Source organism: Rhinolophus ferrumequinum, chromosome 5 (genome assembly GCF_004115265.2).
Source record: "Rhinolophus ferrumequinum isolate MPI-CBG mRhiFer1 chromosome 5, mRhiFer1_v1.p, whole genome shotgun sequence".
Taxonomy (NCBI): Eukaryota; Metazoa; Chordata; class Mammalia; order Chiroptera; family Rhinolophidae; genus Rhinolophus; species Rhinolophus ferrumequinum.
Genome location: NC_046288.1, coordinates 15,542,417 through 15,560,095, shown reverse-complemented (window position 1 = coordinate 15,560,095; position 17,679 = coordinate 15,542,417). Strand labels below are relative to the sequence as shown.

General features: G+C 47.6%; 1 long non-coding RNA gene across 6 annotated transcripts in view; it reads left to right on the top strand.

Annotated features, from left to right (window-relative positions):
• Positions 1 to 17,679, top strand: part of LOC117021991 (uncharacterized) — a 76,556-nt gene that overhangs the window by 11,905 nt on the left and 46,972 nt on the right. For 3 of the 6 annotated variants that reach the window (XR_004422977.1, XR_004422975.1, XR_004422976.1), the window contains exon 3: positions 6,334 to 6,508. The exons of the other annotated variants lie outside the window; for them this stretch is intronic. This is a non-coding gene — a long non-coding RNA (uncharacterized LOC117021991). The remainder of the gene's footprint in view (positions 1 to 6,333; positions 6,509 to 17,679) is intronic. 6 annotated transcript variants of the gene reach the window in all.

Sequence of the window (17,679 nt, the reverse complement as noted above, 5' to 3'; positions counted from 1 at the left end):
TTGTTCTACTTCCCTGACACACATACTTCAATTGTCCTCATCAACGTGATGCTGAAAAGTTTAAAAAGTTGGTGCTTTTTCAAATGTTAAAACAAAAAGAAGATACTCCAGAAATACTAGGTATTTAACTGTGAAGTAGGGCCAGTCAAGTTTATTTGTTAAATCACCCTGTGTGTGAAGCCATGTTAGGTCACTGAAATAATTTGACATGATCCCTGCTCCCAAGGAATGTGTAGTTAGGAAGTTAAGCTCTACAGAGGAAAGAATGGAGGACATACTATGATGCATAAAAATCGTGTCAAATTGTACTCGAGAAAGGGAAGGACGACAGGAGGAGTGGCGATAGGAGGCTTCTTGGAGGAGCTGGAAGTTGAGCTGGACCTTGAAGGACAAAAGAGATTTGGAGAAGGGTACGTTTGAAGGAGGAATAAATGTGGCATGATGGAAAGGGGTGGAAGAGGCTGCACTGACAGAAGGCATTGTGTTAGAATGGAGTGGGAACTTGGACTGGATGAGTAAGTTTTACCAGATCATGAAAGGATTTGGAAGTTGGAAGGCAGGACATTGCGACTTGAGTCTTCATACTTGTTAGTGCCCAAACTCAGTGTGAGACCCCAGGGTTCCGACTTGCATGAGCCAGCTGCCTCTTATGGAGCCCACTGGCAAGAGAGGGACACTCCAGAATCAGCTAAAACCAAAGGGTTTGATTACCAAAGGAAATAAGAGAAGAAACATTGTGACCATGGCTAATGTCAGAAATGGATCACAGTTCATTGATTGACTTGAATTAGGGTCCATTTCTGGCGTTTGTTTTCCCATGAGAGACAAAGAAGCTAACACCATCAAAGCTGGTGCCTTGACATTCCAGGAGCAGAAGTCCACATGTGGGATTAAGCAGGAGTAAAACAGATAGGGAAGGGGGGACACAGGGTGGCCACAAATCTGGAGAAAGAGGATAATGAGGGCCAGGGACCTAAAGAACTGCCTGTTTGAGCAGAATTTGTCCAGAAGCTAACAGAAGCTGTCAGATTGCCTAAATGAAAGCAGATAGACATGGGAACAAGTAATCTGGAGGCTGATACTATCCAGTCAAAATTGATGGAGTGTCTACTGTATATGTCAGGTGTATGTTAGGAAGAGGCAAGCTAGAACAGACAACTTAGTGAAAAAAAGAACCCTGAGTTTCTAAGGAGAGAAGCCAAAGCATGGACAGCCAAAATTTCATTTATTCATTAATTCATTTGTCTATTCATCAACAAAATATCCTGAGTGTAGTCACTGAGTTGCCCGATTCCAGGAGGCCCTGTTCACGTTGATTTCTATCTAAACGGCACCCCTGGAGCACCATATTAATAGGAATGGTGCCTGTGGAGCTGTGCTTCATGGAGGCCTGGATTGCATGCCACTGTGTGCCAGGCACTGTTGTAGGTGTGGATGGATAGAGGTTCAGGGGCAAGTTCAAGAATAGGAACTAGCCAAGCAGCCAAGACTGGAGGTGGGAAGAGCATTGAGAGACAAAGGAGCGAGATGTGCGTGCACAGGCCCCAGAGCAGACCCTGTCGGAGCCCCGAGACTGGGCCGGCTCTTGCTTGTGCCCGCTCCTTCTGGTCCTGCTGCTTAGAGTAGGTGTGAAGAAAGCTGAAGGGAGAGAGGTGCTCTAGAGGGAGGTGAAACATAAAGCACAGTTATGGGCAGGTGCTAGATTTATAAAATACCCTCTACAAAGGCCCCAAGTGGGTTGCCTTCCTCCATGATGAAAGGTCAGCATGAGACCAAACAGGATCAGCCCCTCTGTAGACAGACCAGACACCTGAAATGTCTTGATTCTCAAGCTTGTGCTGTGGAAATAGATAAATGGCTTCACTCCCTCTGGAAGGCGGGTGGCGGAAAATAATTTCAAACCTGTGATGACACCTTTCTCTCTACCTCATTAAACACTTACTTGAGTGAGAAAGGTGAAGTCAGTAAAAATGTATGGACTGCCTTGCTCTCATTTCTGCAAAACTTCAACTTTTCCTTCTCATTGGCTCCGTGATTTACTGAACATGAGCCAACAGTCACACGCCTGGTACTTGATGAGCACAGGGAGGCTTTGGGGGAGTGGACACTAATGTCACACGGGTCGCTTGTACAGTAGTAAGCTGGCCATAATTTCACAGCAGATGTCTAATTGCTTTAAACTATGAAAAGAGATTTCCATAGAAAGCTCTAGTCAGCAAAGCAATACAAAGCCTCCACTCACAGCTATTTCCCACTCACACTGTGAAATCCCTCAGCGCTTGGGTCACTGTCGGAGATGGGGTCAGTCACGGTGTCAGCCTTGGATGTTGGAGAAAAATCCATGATGCCTTCAGCTAAGGGAACAGGCCTGGTCTCAGCTGCAGAGCAGAGGAACAAGGCTGGCTGGAGTGCTTTTCATCTTAGCCAGGGAAGACAGGAAAAGAATCTCTCTTTTCAAATTAGTCAGGATACATCTTGCAGGAAAAAATGACAGAAACTCAATCCATACTAGCTTAAGGACCAAAGTGGAATTTCTGGGCTTGTGTCACTGGAAAACTCAAAGGTAGATTTGGTGGGTTCAGATATGCCTGGGTTTGTGGCCTCCAACAACATCTATAGGTCCATAGGTCTCAGGCCCACTTCTCTTTTTCTGCCTGTCTTCCTTCTCAAGCAGGCTCTGGCCAGGCAGTTTTCCCTGAAAACTCCAGGCTTATACCAGCCACACCAGTGGCAACTCAGCCAAAAGAGCTCTTTCCCAGTCACTGCAGTAAAAGTTCCAGAATTGAGTCTCATTGGCCGGGCTTGCGTGACATGCCCAACCCAGAGGCAATCATCTCAGCCAAGAGGATAGAAAATGCTGGTTGTCAGGTCTAGATCACATGTCCAGCCCTGGAGCAGAGCAGGTGAGGTCAGCCCCACTGAATTGCTTGGACCAAGGTGTGAACATGTTGGTGATAAATGGGAGATGAATGCCAGGCATGTAAAAGAGCAGATGTCCAACTTATGTCCCCTCCATGTATACATGAAAACTCTGTCCTGGGGTCTTGGCTCATGGGGTCTTGGCTCACAATATTGGAATAGAATGGAGACTACCTGGGCTCCCTGGAGCCCTTGGGTGCTTTCTGCTTCTCTTGACTGCATCTAGTGTGTCTCTCTGGAAGAGAGCAAAATGGAAATTAGATGGCCTTTCCTAGAGGGCTTTCATCTCCAATAGCTGGCCCACATGTACTAGACAATCAAAACTCCATGGGGAGGTCGGGTAGCGAGGAGATGTTTGTATCCCCAGGGCTAAGTTCCACCTCTACCACCTGCTTCCCATGTGATCTTAGACAGGTTAGTTTAAGGAATTACTGTAGTAAGTGTTGATTAGAGTGAAGAATTGGACTTAGGAAGTCAAAAGGCTTGAAAGCGCTGTACCCTTCCTCTTAGCCTGGCTGAGAAACATTCCTTCCCCTAGGATGACAGTGTCTCAGAGGGCCCCACCCTTTGGTGATGGAGGCAACCTCCAGGAGAGCATCAGATAATACAGGAAACCCCTTTGCTGCCATGAGGAGTCTCAGGGAATAAGACAGTATGTATGCCAGACGCTCTTGCCCGCCATCCAACAGCCAATCCCAGCCCCCTAGCCCTTGCTGTTTCTCCTACAGAAGCAGAAAAGGCTAAACTGATTTCACAGTCTCTGTTGCAGCGAGGAGGGTGTGACACAGTTCTGGCCAGTGAAACAGAGGAAGTGGCAGTTTGTTGAGAGTTTCAGGAAAACCATTTGCTTTGATGCAGCTGGCACTGCCCCTCCATCCTAACAGGACGAGGTCAGGATATGGGAGGGAAGCAGGCAGGAGCAGGAGGAGGGCCACGCGAGGAAGTCTCTTCTGATGGCTCCGTTCTGGCCGTGAAGTGGACAGCAAGGCCAGCAGCTGAGAGTGAACACAGGAAAGGAGGTGTGGTGTTGCAGAGGGAGGAGAATGTGTGACTCCATGGAAGGGGGAGGTAAATACACTAGGGGCCCTGGGATAGTTGGGCAGGCTTAGGACTGACGTGAGGAAGTGGTCAAAATGTTAAGTGAGGCGAGCCGACGGGGATGAGTGTTTTTCCCCGGCCTTGTTCATCCACCTGCATGCAGGCGTAGGCTAGCATTGCAGTAGGGTTCGTTTTCCAGGAAAGTGTAAGAAAAAGAGAAGGAAAAGGGTTGGCAGGTTTTGCAAGGAAGTGACTAAAAACATGCCCTGTGGACACTAAGCTGGAGGTGGAGGGAACTGAGAAAAGGAGGTAAGTGGTACCCTAAACTGCTTACAGACCAACCACGGCTTCTACCCACTGGTGGCCTTGGAACGTATCCCCCCACAGATAAAGGGGGTCTACTGTAGTCAGGATTTGAGAGCTGGAAAGGACTTTATAGAGCTTTGGCTCAGGTTAGATGCTGCTGTACGTAGCAGAAGTCTTGGGGTAGACATGTCAGGCAGTCCACAGTAGACAGTCACGGTTGCTCCATAATTGTCGGGGTCCTGCGTTCATGTTTTTGCTCACTACCCTAGCTATGGCTTCCATTCTGGTTATGTTACTTTGGGCAAGTTGCTTTGTCTTTCTGAGGCTCAGTTTTTTCATCTGAAGAATGGGACCAAGAATAATATCTACTTAATGAGACTAACGAATGACTAATTAAGATAACATGAAAAGTGCTCTGCACCAGTTCCGACACAATAAATTTTAGCTAGTTGTTTTTTATTTTTTTTTTCAGAACTAGTACAATGCCAGGTATATAGTTGAAGCTCAATAAATATTTGTTGAATTAATTATTATCATTATTATTGTTGCCACATAGCACTCACAAGCTCTCTCCAGAACCCACTGTGTTTACACAGCACCTAGGAAGGGCCTGTTTCGCTTGACTCATCTGTATTTCTGGACGACTAGTTGCCTGAATTGGAGCTGACCTGAGGAGCAACTGTCAAAGGGCAGCTGATGGAGGGACGAGCCCACATGGGCCCAGCACAAACCAAAGATAGCACCTCAGCCAGGCCAGATGCTGCTAGGGGGTTTTGTTTTTCTGCCAGACTCCCCCCACTCATCCTCCTCTGGGAAGAAGGAGCAGACATGAGTGAATCCTTGGGAGGCCAATTCATGCCAGAGGCTGGGAGCCTGGGAAGGAGACCAAGGAGACAGTCATTGTAGGGGATCATTCTTGGGAGTTCTGCACAGGCCCTGGAGGCATTTTCCTGTCCTTGAACCCCTGGCTGCCCCTGCTTCTGCAGCCCTCATTTCAGATCGCCTGAACTTCCTTTCTCCCAGAATCACAGAGGGATTGTGGCCAGAAAGCTCATGGAAGTCAAAACAAGCCTGGTGATATGAAAACCATATGAAAACTTGGCGGGGCCCCATTTCAACCTAATGGGCCTCCCAGACCTCACCGAGCCCAGACACTAGTCTTTTGTGAGGTCGGGGGCCCTGGCTCCCTCGCTCCCATTCCACAGAGACGAAATTCAAAAGGAAAGAGAAAAAGGCAAGGCTGCCAGTCTCTTTTCTATCGTCTCCATGCTTCGAAGGGCTTAGAAATAAAGTGACGTCAGGCTCTTTATGTGATATTTATTGAGCACTTGCTACCTGACAGGCTCATTCATAGTGGTTCTCATTTCTCTCATTTGATCTTTATGGTGTACCTTATTCCCATTTCAAAACTGAGGTCTCTGAGGTTTATGCAGGTCAAGGAACCAAGGTTATACTGCTAGTTAAGCGGTGGAGCAGCCAGCTGGGATTCTAATGCAGGCCCATCCGGCTGGAAACCTTGACCTTTGATTATTACAGAACTACCTTCCAGGTGACCTTTTGATTATTTCAAACAAATTTACCAACATTCAAAGTTCTGCCTCAAGGATCAGCTTTCAGAAAACGATGTTTCCCATTCTACAGAGAAATTGAGACCATTTTTCCTTCCAGTCTTATAAATCTTTGGACAATACTCTAACATCCCAATTGTTATTTTTTATCTGAAGTTACTGTACTTCAAAGCCTGTTGGGGTGGGAAGGAGTCTATTTTACAAAGCTATCATTATTGTTATGCTAAAATTAAATATTCTTTTAGAGCAACTGGGAAAAAAAAGAAATCAGAAAATTAGATAAATGGCTGTACACGTATAACAGTTTCCTCTTCAGTTCCCAAAAATCAGAAAAACAAGGCTGATGTGCAAATACATATGTGGACTATAATCTGTCCATAATCCGCAATTATTTATACATTGAAAATATATCTTTGGGTAAAATGAATTTAAATTCATTTTAAAACTTGACAAAGTTTTAAGTCCGACGAAACCTTCTGAATGTATTTCTCATGGACTTTAGGGACACAGCAGTCTGGAGATGGAGCTGGCTGCCGGAAGCTGCCTGGCTCACTTCTGGAGTTAACTGGAGCCCTGATCAGTACAGGAGATGCAGGGGTCTGCTACAACTTCTTCATGCAAAGCCTCACAAAGTGTCCTCCCACCTAACTGGGATGAGAGAAGGAAAAGGGCAGCAGGTAGGAGACAAAGCAGTTAAAGCAAAGAGAGTGAAACAATCCAAATGCCCATTGGCAGTGTAGGATTCCTGGTTAAAGGAATCTAGACAAACTGTTAAGAAAGAGCGGGATCTATAGGGATTAATAAGTGACAATCTTTTGATTATTTTTTGATTTATAACAAATTCTGTTTTGAACATTCTTTAAAAGTAGAGACTAATGTATATAATAGCTACTGGTTTGTTTCTTTTTATTTTTTTTTTTTAAGATTTTATTGGGGAAGGGGAACAGGACTTTATTGGGGAACAGTGTGTGCTTCCAGGCATTTTTTTCCAAGTCAAGTTGTTGTCCTTTCAATCTTAGTTGTGGAGTGTGCCATTCAGCTTCAAGTTGTTGTCCTTTCAGTCTTAGTTGTGGAGGGCACAGCTCAGCTCCAGGTCCAGTTGCCCTTGCTAGTTGCAGGGGGCACAGCCCACCATCCCTTGTGGGAGTCGAACCGGCAACCTTGTGGTTGAGAGGATGTTCTCCAACCAACTGAGCCATCTGGGAGGCAGCTCTGCTCAAGGTGCCGTGTTCAATCTTAGTTGCAGGGGGCGGAGCCCACCATCCCTTGCGGGACTCGAGGAATTGAACTGGCAACCTTGTGGTTGAGAGCCCACTGGCCCGTGTGGGAATAGAACCGGCAGCCTTCGGAGTTAGGAGCATGGAGCTCTAACCGCCTGAGCCACTGGGCCGGCCTTGGTTTGTTTCTTTTTAACTGGGAGTTATCTGTATCTATAGCTTTCTCTCCGTTGTGTGTGTATCTATATAAATACCTATATCTATACATGAATATACTTTCAGTTTCTCGATCGTTAACTAATAAACTGGTAACAGTGATGGTTTCTAGAAACAAAAAGTATGAGCCTGCAGATCAGAGGTCAAAAGACCCATTTATAGTGTTTCAATTGTAAAACTTTTTAAAAATTATTTTTACCATCGCTAATGCTGATTTAGCACACGTTACGTACCAGGTACTGTTCTAAGCATTTCACATGTATAACCTCATTTAATCCTCACCACAGCCTAGGAGGTAGGAACTATCATGACCATTTTATAGATGAGAAAACTGAGGTACAGAGAGGTTATACCTCTAGTAAGTAGTAAAAGCTGACATCTGATCCCAGGTAGAGAGACTCCAAATACCATATGCATATACCACTTTTAATGAATAATAATGACATTTTTTTGAATGTCAAGGGAAGTTGTTGCAGCCGTCTCTGACCTTGAGAGTGACAGCATCCCCGGGTCCATGATTGCCAGGTCGGGTTCCCAGTGAGTAAGGGGTGGGTTGGGTGGGGTTTGGAGGGAGGTAGGGCTGCTGAGGACGTGAACCCAGTGCCCAGGTTCCCCAGCCACTAAAATAAGAAGCTGGGGATTTCATTCTCTGGCAGCCCTTGATCCCCATTATTCTCTTGCTAATTTTAAAAATATATAAATTAGATCTTGCTTTAAACCTCCTTTGTGTTAGCATACTAAGGGGAGAAATTAAATGAAAACCTCTCCTGGTCTTAAATGGATGGATGGAAATTGAACCCCTTCTCCCCACCGTTTTCCTCGCCGCATTAAAGAAACTCATTGTGCTGTCTAAACCGGCCTGGGCTACAGTGAGAATGGCATTTTCTCCAAAGTCACCGTAACCCTGAGTCAAGTCTGGCTTGCGGGCCATCTGGCCGCAGACCCCACAGGACTCCCCTTATACTCAAAGCAGTACTAATCGCCTTGTTAACAGGGCTCCTCTCAGGAGAATGAAATTTCAGCAGAGGAAGATCAGAGTGTGATTTCAAGAAAAGTGAGTTGATCCAGAAACTGATAGTATTTCCAGTAACCAAGTCTCAGAAGGCCCACAGAGCAAATAAAGAACATTTTAATGGTATTGTCAGTAGGATACGACTTGTCAAGGCAGATTTGCAAACAGGAAAGGGGGCAGAGACCACTCTTGTCTAGACATCTGATTAGTGGGAAATTGTAGGATTATGAGGCATTTTCTGGCCGCCATCTCCAAGGTCAGGCTTTCTGTGCAAAGGGCTGGATGAGAGAAACACTTGTTTCCAGTAGAAAATGCTGCCTGGTCCGCATCCTCCCTGGGGTTCCAGCAGCCAATTCCAGACCAAGAGAATGTATTAGTGGATTTAAATCTGCTGCTGACTGGGGAGGTGGGCGACTGCCTGGTGGGGTGTGGGGCTCAGAGACAAGGGAATCCCTGCTGGAGAGCTTCACCTCCTTCCTGTTTTCTCATCGTCAGTCCTGCCTTGCTTTCTGATCATGCTGCTAGCTGATCCCTTCTGCTTAAATAGCAGTCTACCTCTTGTCCCCTCACCCCGCCCAGCGCACTCGGAAACCACAGCACGTCCAGGGCGGGCATTATGGATTGTGCTGTGGGCAGACGACAATGCTGGCTTAGGTAGTGATGAAGCCAGGTGAACTTGGGGTGCGTGTGGAATGATTGCACGAGCTTGGGTAATGGGACTGTGGAGGTGAGAAGTGGGCTCTGAAAGGAGAATCACTTAGAATCAGGAAACGGGGGTTGGGTCCTCATCGCAAAGGTGAGGAAATGAGTATCGCTAACCTTGCCGCTGCCCCACCAGAGTGCTCTCTGCTCAGTGCTGTCAGCCACTACTGCCCACGACCCTGGGCTGCAGGTTTGTGCTGTGACCTAAGACAAGGGATAGCCAGACACCGTTTATGAGAAAGTCACAACCCAGCTCCATGTCAGAAGCAGGGACTACAACACATGCCGTAGTTGGGGTTGAAAATACAAAGAGTAATTACATCAGTCTGTGTCCAACTAGGCAAAGAAAAACCACTCTGGATTTAAAACGGGGAACGTATTGCAAGGAATTTGTTACATGCATGATGGAAGAGGCTGAGAAGCCAAACGGGATGGTGAGACAATCCTGAAATCAGCAACAGCAGGAAACTCTACCACCTGAAGGCTGGAGAGACAAAGGGAGGAGCTGGACAACCGGAGCTGAGGCAGGAGACCCCAGATAGGAGCCATAACCAAAGCAAGACTATCTGGGGGGAGCCAGGGAGGAGCAATGGAGAGGACACCACCCAGGCAGGGAGGGAAAGGGAGCAGAAATATCAGGTTTTTCTCCCTCGGCCCCATCCTCCAACCTCCTCGTGGGATACAGCCCCCAGGGTTCAGCCCTTTGCCACTTAGAGAGAGCATGGGCAGGGCAAGTTGGGGCAGAGTGATAGGGCCAGATATTCCATAAAACATCCCCCCGGCATCCTGTGTTCTTCCCTCTGTGACAACCAGAATGAACCACAGGATGAAATATTTGTGGAATTAGTAGTTGCATATGTCTTTCCCCTGCCCGCCACCACACAGCCAGCCCTGCAAACTGAGCTCCATGCGGTCAGGAATGGAGCTGGCCTTATCGTGTATCCATAGCACCCAGCACAGCACATAATAGTTGATTCTTTAAAATGTTTGTTACGAAGAATTGAGTGAGTGAATTGAGGTGGACTGCCCACCTTGCAAGCAGTGCACTCTCAGAGTAGTGTACGCAGGGCGTGCAGATCCCGGCCGGCCCTTCGTGTCCCCCACACACTCCCCAGGACCAGGAGACCCCGCAGTCCAAGGGTTGCACTTCTAAGAGCTCAACATCATGCAGCTTCAGCAGGATTTTCGAATTGAAACAGATTTTATTCCACTACCAGAACAGGATTTTGCCCCCTGATAAATACGGAATTATTTTGTAAACCATAAAATGGTGTATACATATTAGAGGTTTTAGTAACAATTATTACATTTTGCATGCTAAGCCCTCCTTTGGCATCTACTGAGAGGCAGGTGATAGGTCCTTTCTAAGACCTATCACCTTCTGGCACAGGTAGAAATTCCAGGTGACAATTTAAACTACTTGGTTATAGGAAAAAATGATAAAGGGAAAGATGAGAAATTGCTTAAAGAGAAGGATTCAAAGAGAGGAAAGAAAAGACAGAAGAGGTGACGTGAACCAGGTGATGGGGGAGGCAGAGGGAGAGAACCACTGCGAGCACAGTGCAGGAGGCGCTGAGAGCCGTGGTCTGGGCAGTGAGGAGGAAGGAAAGCAAATGCCAGTCAGGGCAGAAGCACAAGAGGAACTTGACCGGGGCAGTTGTATGAAGCCAGAAAGTGATGAGCCGGTTGGTAACTATGACAAACACCTGACACCTGTCACTGTACCAAGTATCCAGCCAAGCATTAATTTTCTGGACGACCCGGTTAAGTAGATGCTAGCATTTTCCCATTGTACTTGTAGGACACTAGTAGATATCCGTGTGTGTGTGTGTGTGTGTGTGTGTGTGTGTGGCTTTGTTTTGGCTTTGCAGCATTTATTCCCCATTAGTAACCACACACGGGTTTCCTTGTGAGGCATGTGGTAACTGGTTTCCAAGAGGGTCCTAATGCGCCACCTCACTTTGTGGTATTCACGTCCTTAGAGCCCCCACTCACATTAAATAAGGCTGACCTATTCTTACTGCTTGATATCTATCAACTTCTTTAATCCCCCCAATGTCCTCTTATTACACACATTCTGCAGAGGGTGAAATAGAGGTACAGAGAGTTTAAGTAACTCGCCCACAACTGCAGGACTAGCCAGTGGTGCGATTGGACTTGAATCCAGTTTTCTCACTCCGGAGTTGTGCTTAACTAAAGCAAAAGGAAATTTATTAAAGGATACTGGGCGCTCACAGAATTGATGGAAAGCCTTAGCACCAGGCTCCAGTGGCTTCTTAACCTCCCAGAGGGAAGCCCTAGGCTTTGCCAGGACCCACCAGTGCCCTGTGCTCGCCCCCGCCTCCACCCATCACGGCTCCCGCCCCCAGTGCTCTGCTGCAGCCCCCTGCTCGCCTCAGCGCCCAGAGCCACTCCCACATCGGAGCCCTGGCGCTGATGTTCCCTCTTCCAGAAACTCTCCCCCGGTACCCCCTGTGCCCTGGCCACACAACCAGCTCCCTCACTTCCTTTAGTTACTTTCTCAGTAAGGTCTCTCTGACCGTCCTATCTAGAATTTTATCTTCCACTGGCACTTCTTCCCCTTCCCTTAGGTAGACACTGTTGCTGCCCAACCCGGATTCTTTCCTGGGCCAGTGCACGCACCCCAAGCTGCTGTGGATTCCGACTGCCAGCGGCTCCTAGAAGAACTGCCCTCGACTGACAGGCACTGCTTTGTATGGGAAGTTGTAGCCCCTTCCTCACCCACCCACCCTAGGGCAGCCCACAGCCAACGGGGACACAGTGGCTGGCTCCTGAGCCTCAAGGTGGGGCAATTCTGCAGTGTTTTAGGAATATTCCAGTCTCTGTGGATCAAACCTAAGATTACATTCTTATTTGAATTTTCCCCTTTCACTACCTGCTCCCTTCACTCCCTTTCATCTGAGAGCTCTCCCTCAAAAAAAAAAAAAAAAAAAAAAAAAAAACACCTACGAAACACAAACATCAGCACCAAATCCATGTCTTAGGCTCCGCTTCTAGAGAACCCTCACCTAAGACTTTTCTATTGCTTTCTCTTCTTAGTGCTCACCTAACATACTAACATATTAAAATTTTCCATCTTTCTCTCTGAAATGTCCATGCAAGAGGGCAGTCACTCTGTCTGTTCTGTCACTGCTGCATCCTCAGTGAGAACAGTGCCTCAGAGATAGATGCTCAGTGAATTTGTGTTGGAAGAATGAATGAGTGAGTCCTCAGACCTCTGTGAGTCCCAGGCCTTGCCTGTCTTGATCTGGTTGATTAGGCTGTGAGTCTCAGAACGGCTAACTCTGTTGCCCACAAACTCGCTTTCTCAGCTATTTTCTTCAGCCTATTAAAAATGGCGTCTGATCCCAGTGATCTCCTCCTCTCTGTCTTGGGTGACTTCCCATTAACCCAGATCGCGGGTTTGTCCAACGGCATCTATCAGCTGCTCTTGGAACTACCCACCTCCCACAGTCTGCCTACTCCAGTCTCGGTCAGATGATTAGGGAAGCAAGAGAAATGTATTCATCTGCATCCAGGTGTAATTTGAAAACTACATCGATGAGGTAAGAGGTGGAAGGCCTCCAGAGGAGGCCGTTCTTCCTTGTTAGGGGTGAGAGATTGAATGTGTGGTGGAGCTGGGAATGGCCACAGGTGAGGGAGAAAGCCCGTTTTTCTCCTGCGCTGTAACCCTGCCAGAGCAAGCTGAGAGCCATTGCCTGACTCGTTCTAAGGGTTAATTCTGGCCCGGTTTCACCGAGGGTGTCTCAGGGTTGTGTTCCAACAGGACTGCACTGCTGTCAGCCAGCAGTGACCACAAAGCTGGCGATGTGGAGTCAGGCAGTCTAGGTGGGGCTCAGAGCTTGCACTCCTGACTGTGAGGGACCCAGTTACTTCTCTAGACTTGGTTTCTGGTCACTATACGTTCTTCGGTTTCACTAGTAGCAAACGTGTAGTGCGTTTCCTGTCTGTGGGCTGCCCTGGGGTGGGGCGGGGTGAGGAAGCTGCTGCAGCTTCCCAGCCACAGCAGTGCCTCTTAGTCGAGGGCAGTTCTCCAGAGAAGCAGGACCTGTAGGAGCCATTGGCAGCCGACAGCCACAGCAGCTTGGGGTGACGCACTGTCCAGAGGTACCTAAAGGAAGTGGAGCTGGGAGTGTGGCCAAGGCGGCAGGGGGTGCAGGGTGAAGGCATGAGCAGGGTGGGGAAGTTTCAGGAGAGAGCGTGTCAGCGCAAGGGCTCCGATGTGGAAGTAGCCCTGGGCACAAAGGCGAGCAGGGGGCTGCAGCAGAGCACTGGGGGACGAGAGCTGTAATGGGGGGAGGGGACAGAGCACAGGGCACTTGTGGGTCCTAGCAAAGACTAGGGCTGCTTTCTAAAGGTTTAGAAGCCACTGGAAGGTTTTGAGCAGAGAATTGACATGATCTCACTTTTGTTTTAATAAATTCATCTGGCTGCCATGTTGAAAGTAGACAAAAGAAGCCAATGGTGGAAGCTGAAGAGCCCGTTAGGAAGTCATTGCAATGATCCAAGTGAGAGAAGAGAGTGACTTGGACCGAGACAGTGGCAGTGAAGGTGGTGAGAGTGGTCGGATTCTGGAAATATTTTGAAAGTCGAACCAAAGGCATGGCCCAAACTCAGCCGTCCTTCCTTTGATAAATATTATTGGGCCCCTTTTCTGTTTTTTGGGTTTTTTTTTTAATCTCCACTCACTTACTATATGATCTCATAGCGCTGAGTGACATCTTTTCACCTACAACTTCCATATTTATATCCAACTGCCTACTCACTCGATATTCCCACACGGATATCCAGTGGACATCACAAACTCAACATGTCCAAACTCAACTTCCTGATCATCCCCTTGAAAATGCCTGACCTACAGTTTCTCCATCTGAGCTGATGGAAATCTAAGAGTCTGTTGGTTCGACACCCCACTGCCCGTCAGGAATCTCACTAACGCCGAGGGCAGATCCACTTGTATTTCCCCAGAGCACTCACCTGTGGTGATGTCACAGTGTCACTAATCCCCAGAAGCCCCACCCTTGGAACATGCAGTTATGATTCAGAAGCATAAACACAGAGATCAAATTTAAGCAATACTTATATCAAAAACCAACATTTTCAAGAGAAATAAAGTAGGAGATTGATAGCTAATAATAGGTTTGTAAATAAGTCACCAGAGACCTGCTATTAATCAAGCTTCACAGAGTTTTCTCGTGCATTTCAAACAGGACTCTGTCTGTAAAAATAAGGAACCTGCTTTTTATCAGTGCATCTGTTACTTAAAGGTTTACTTGTCCCCAGGTGTAAATACTCAGAAGTCATCTGCTCAGACCACTCCTTGGGGTCGTCACACGCCAGGCTGCCCATGAGGGCCCTCCCCACCTGGGGGAAGGTGAGGACAGGTGGAAGGGAGGAAGCAAAGCTTTCCCTGCTTCAGGGGACCTGTCCCCCAACACCACATGTGACTCTAGCCTGTCACGGAAGTCGCTCTTCTGGTCACATGCAGATGAAGGCACAGCATCGCAGGAAGACACCAAAGAAAAGAAGTGCCTTTTCCAAAATTACTTTAATTTGGAGACCCTTTTAGAAACATCTGTGCTGTGGTAGAAAAGAACATTGGTTTGTTCTTTCTGCCATGAACCAGTGGGGTCACTTTGGGAATGTGTTTAACCTATTTGTGCCTTGGCCCCCTCATGTGTGAAACAGGGATCTGAATGCCCCATGAGGTTGTTCTGAGGATTAAAGGAGTTGAGATGTGTAAAGTACAAAGAAGAATGTCTGTCACAAAATAAGTTATTATAATGTATTTTGTGTTATGTTAATAATATAGCTCTTAGTTATTATTATTATTATTATTATTATTGCTATTGTGTTGATGTAAGAACACCCAAACCTATAGAAAATTTTTATAACAGTTTATTAGACTTTGAGCCAAACAGAGGACATGCCTGGAAGCAAGATTTCAACAGGCTGAGAAAAATGCTTCCCAGAAGGACAGTTTGCAGGGTATTTTTGTGCATTTGGAATTCAGGAAGGAACTTTAGGAAGATTAAATGAAGGTGGGAGAAAGCAAGGCAGGAATTGGATTACAGGGTAGTTAATAAGATTATGTGCTCTCTTGAGGGTGGTTACTCTTCAGAGGGTCTAAAAAAGAAGCATTTCAAAGGTGTGTTAACGTGGGTGCACAAAAGCAATGGACAGGGCTTGCTTAATGCAAAGATAAACCTTTTACTAAAGAAGGTATATGCCTGGGGTGTGACTACCCACCATGACCTGCCTAGCTAGGAATTTATGATCAGATAACCCTGTGAGGTTACTTTCAGTCACTGGACTTGTCAGACTTATTCTAGGTCCCTTTTTGTCCACAATTGAATCGACTGTGCGCTAATTAGCTTTGTGATCTTGGGCAAGTCAGTTCACTTCTCAAAGCCCTCGGGGTCCTGTCCTCCAGGGGGCTCTCCTGTGTCACAGCAGTCAGGAAATAGCACTCCATTCTCGGCTCTGAAATTGGGGAAAACTTCCACAACAGCACATTCAAGAGGCACAGTGACTGATGAGCTGTAGTTGCAGAAAACGTGAGGGCACCGTCAGAAAGGGGGTGTCCACACAGGAGGTGCGGGAGCCGGGAGCCAGCATGTCTGCCATCGCACCGCTTGCTGCATGTTGCCCTTTCCCACTGGAGAAACAGTGTCTTCTCAATTTTCCCACCATTTCTTCCTGGATCCCTGGAACAGCTGACAAACTGCTCTGAACATCCTATCGTGTTATTCATGTCTATAATTTCAAGAAAACAATCATATTTCATCAATTTCTTTGAGGAAGCAGGCTCCATAATGAACAAAAAGGCCCAAACTTCTGAGAAAGAGGCCCTCTGTTTACAACATTTGTAAGGCTTTGCTTATGTTTTCCGTTTCCTTCCTGAGACCTGTTCTGGCACTCCGCTCCTGTGGCATGCAAATGCAGTACCTGAGACTGGATGCACCTTGCCAAGTTGGGAGGGAGTTGCTCTTACGCAGCCCACAGGAATTGTTGGGGGCCTGGGGCTGTGCCAACATGGGAAGAGAGAAGCGGAAGAAGGAGGAGGAAGGAGAGTCCTGGGCTAAGGGCCAGAAACAGCCCCAAGCAAGGCATATAGCACCCTAGGGAAGTGAATCGTTTGGCCCCTGACTCGATTTGAATTAGTATTTACTTGCTAGTATCAGAGACCTAACTGTGGCGCCTTCAATAAGCGGCTCACTCCTCTCTCACGTAAAGTAAGTCTAAGGACTTCTAAGTGGCTCCACAAATTCATTAGGGACCAGGCTCCTTGGAGATTTATGCTTCACCATCCTAGTTCATTGTTTTCGTCCTTTGAGTTTGCCTCATGACCCAGCATGGCTGCTAGGAGCTCCACCCGTTACATTCACATTCCAGGCAACAGGAAGGAGGACCAAGGAAGGGCAAAAAGAGTATGCCACCCTCTACCTTTGCAGAGTCTTCCCAGGAGTCCCGTACAGTAACTCTGCTTACCGCTCTGTCCAGAGCTCAGCCACACAGCCGCTCCTGACTGCAGAGGAGGCCTTACTTATGGAGATACTGATGGTGGTTTGAGGGGAAGGAGAGAAGGAGGACTGTTAGTGGCAGCACAGCCTCCAGTTACTGTCCTGAGCAATTCTGCCCTGGCCCCAAACGTGCACACCTACCTAGCAACAAAGCACCGTATTTACTTGTCACTGAAATACTCCCCAGGGATGGCAACAGACTGATTCCAATCATGTCATACTGTTCTCTCCTACAGAGGAATTCTAGTGAATAGAGTTCACCCGGCAGATGCACTCGTAACTCTGGCTCTGACTACAGACCTGGGCCCTAGTCTCAGCAATGATACCATCTGATTGGATCCTTTATTCATCCAACACATATTTGTTAAACATCTAATCTGCCCAAGGCATTGTGCCAGGTATTGAGGACCCAAGAACCAACACATGCAATGTCCCTGCCTCCGCGGAGCTCTCAGTCCTGTGGGGCTTATCGAAAACTCACAGGCACTTCCAATGCCTGGTAGGGAGGTACTGAGGACCACGTGTGAGGCTCTTGAGCAGCAAATTGGCAGGGGCCGTGACCCTACCTAGGAGTGTCACCTAAGGCTTCCCCGGGGGTCACCTCCATGTTGAGAGGTGCAGGTCAAACAGAGTTTCTTTAGGTTGTGAATAACAAAGAAATAGCAAGATCAGAGGATGCTAGGTCCTTCTGGCCACAGTGCAGAGAATGAATTGGAGAGGGGCAGTATGGAGGCAGGAGACGAGTGACGAGGCCATGGCTTCCTCCAGGTGAGCAGAAGAGAAGCAGAGGCAGTGTGGCTGGAATGACGGGGATGCATCCAAGAGCCACTCTAGTCGTGGCCCCCAGAGAACTCGGTGACTTGTTGATGAGAGAATCTGTTGCGATGGGAGGAGGGATTCAAACGCGATGGTGGGTTTCCGGCCTCAGGAGCTCTAGATGGTGATGTGTCCTGCGTCTGGATAACGGGGACAGGCCAGGACCTGGGTTCCCAGGACCCCAGCTCAAAGGCCAGTACCGCAGGGAGGAAGTAGGGTGGGGGGAGACACTGAGCGTAGTTCTGGGCAGGTGATGGTTTGAAGGGCTTGTGGAGGTAACCGGGAGGTAGTAGAAGATGTCATCGAGGGGCACAGGAAAATCATTTTAAAGTCATATGTCT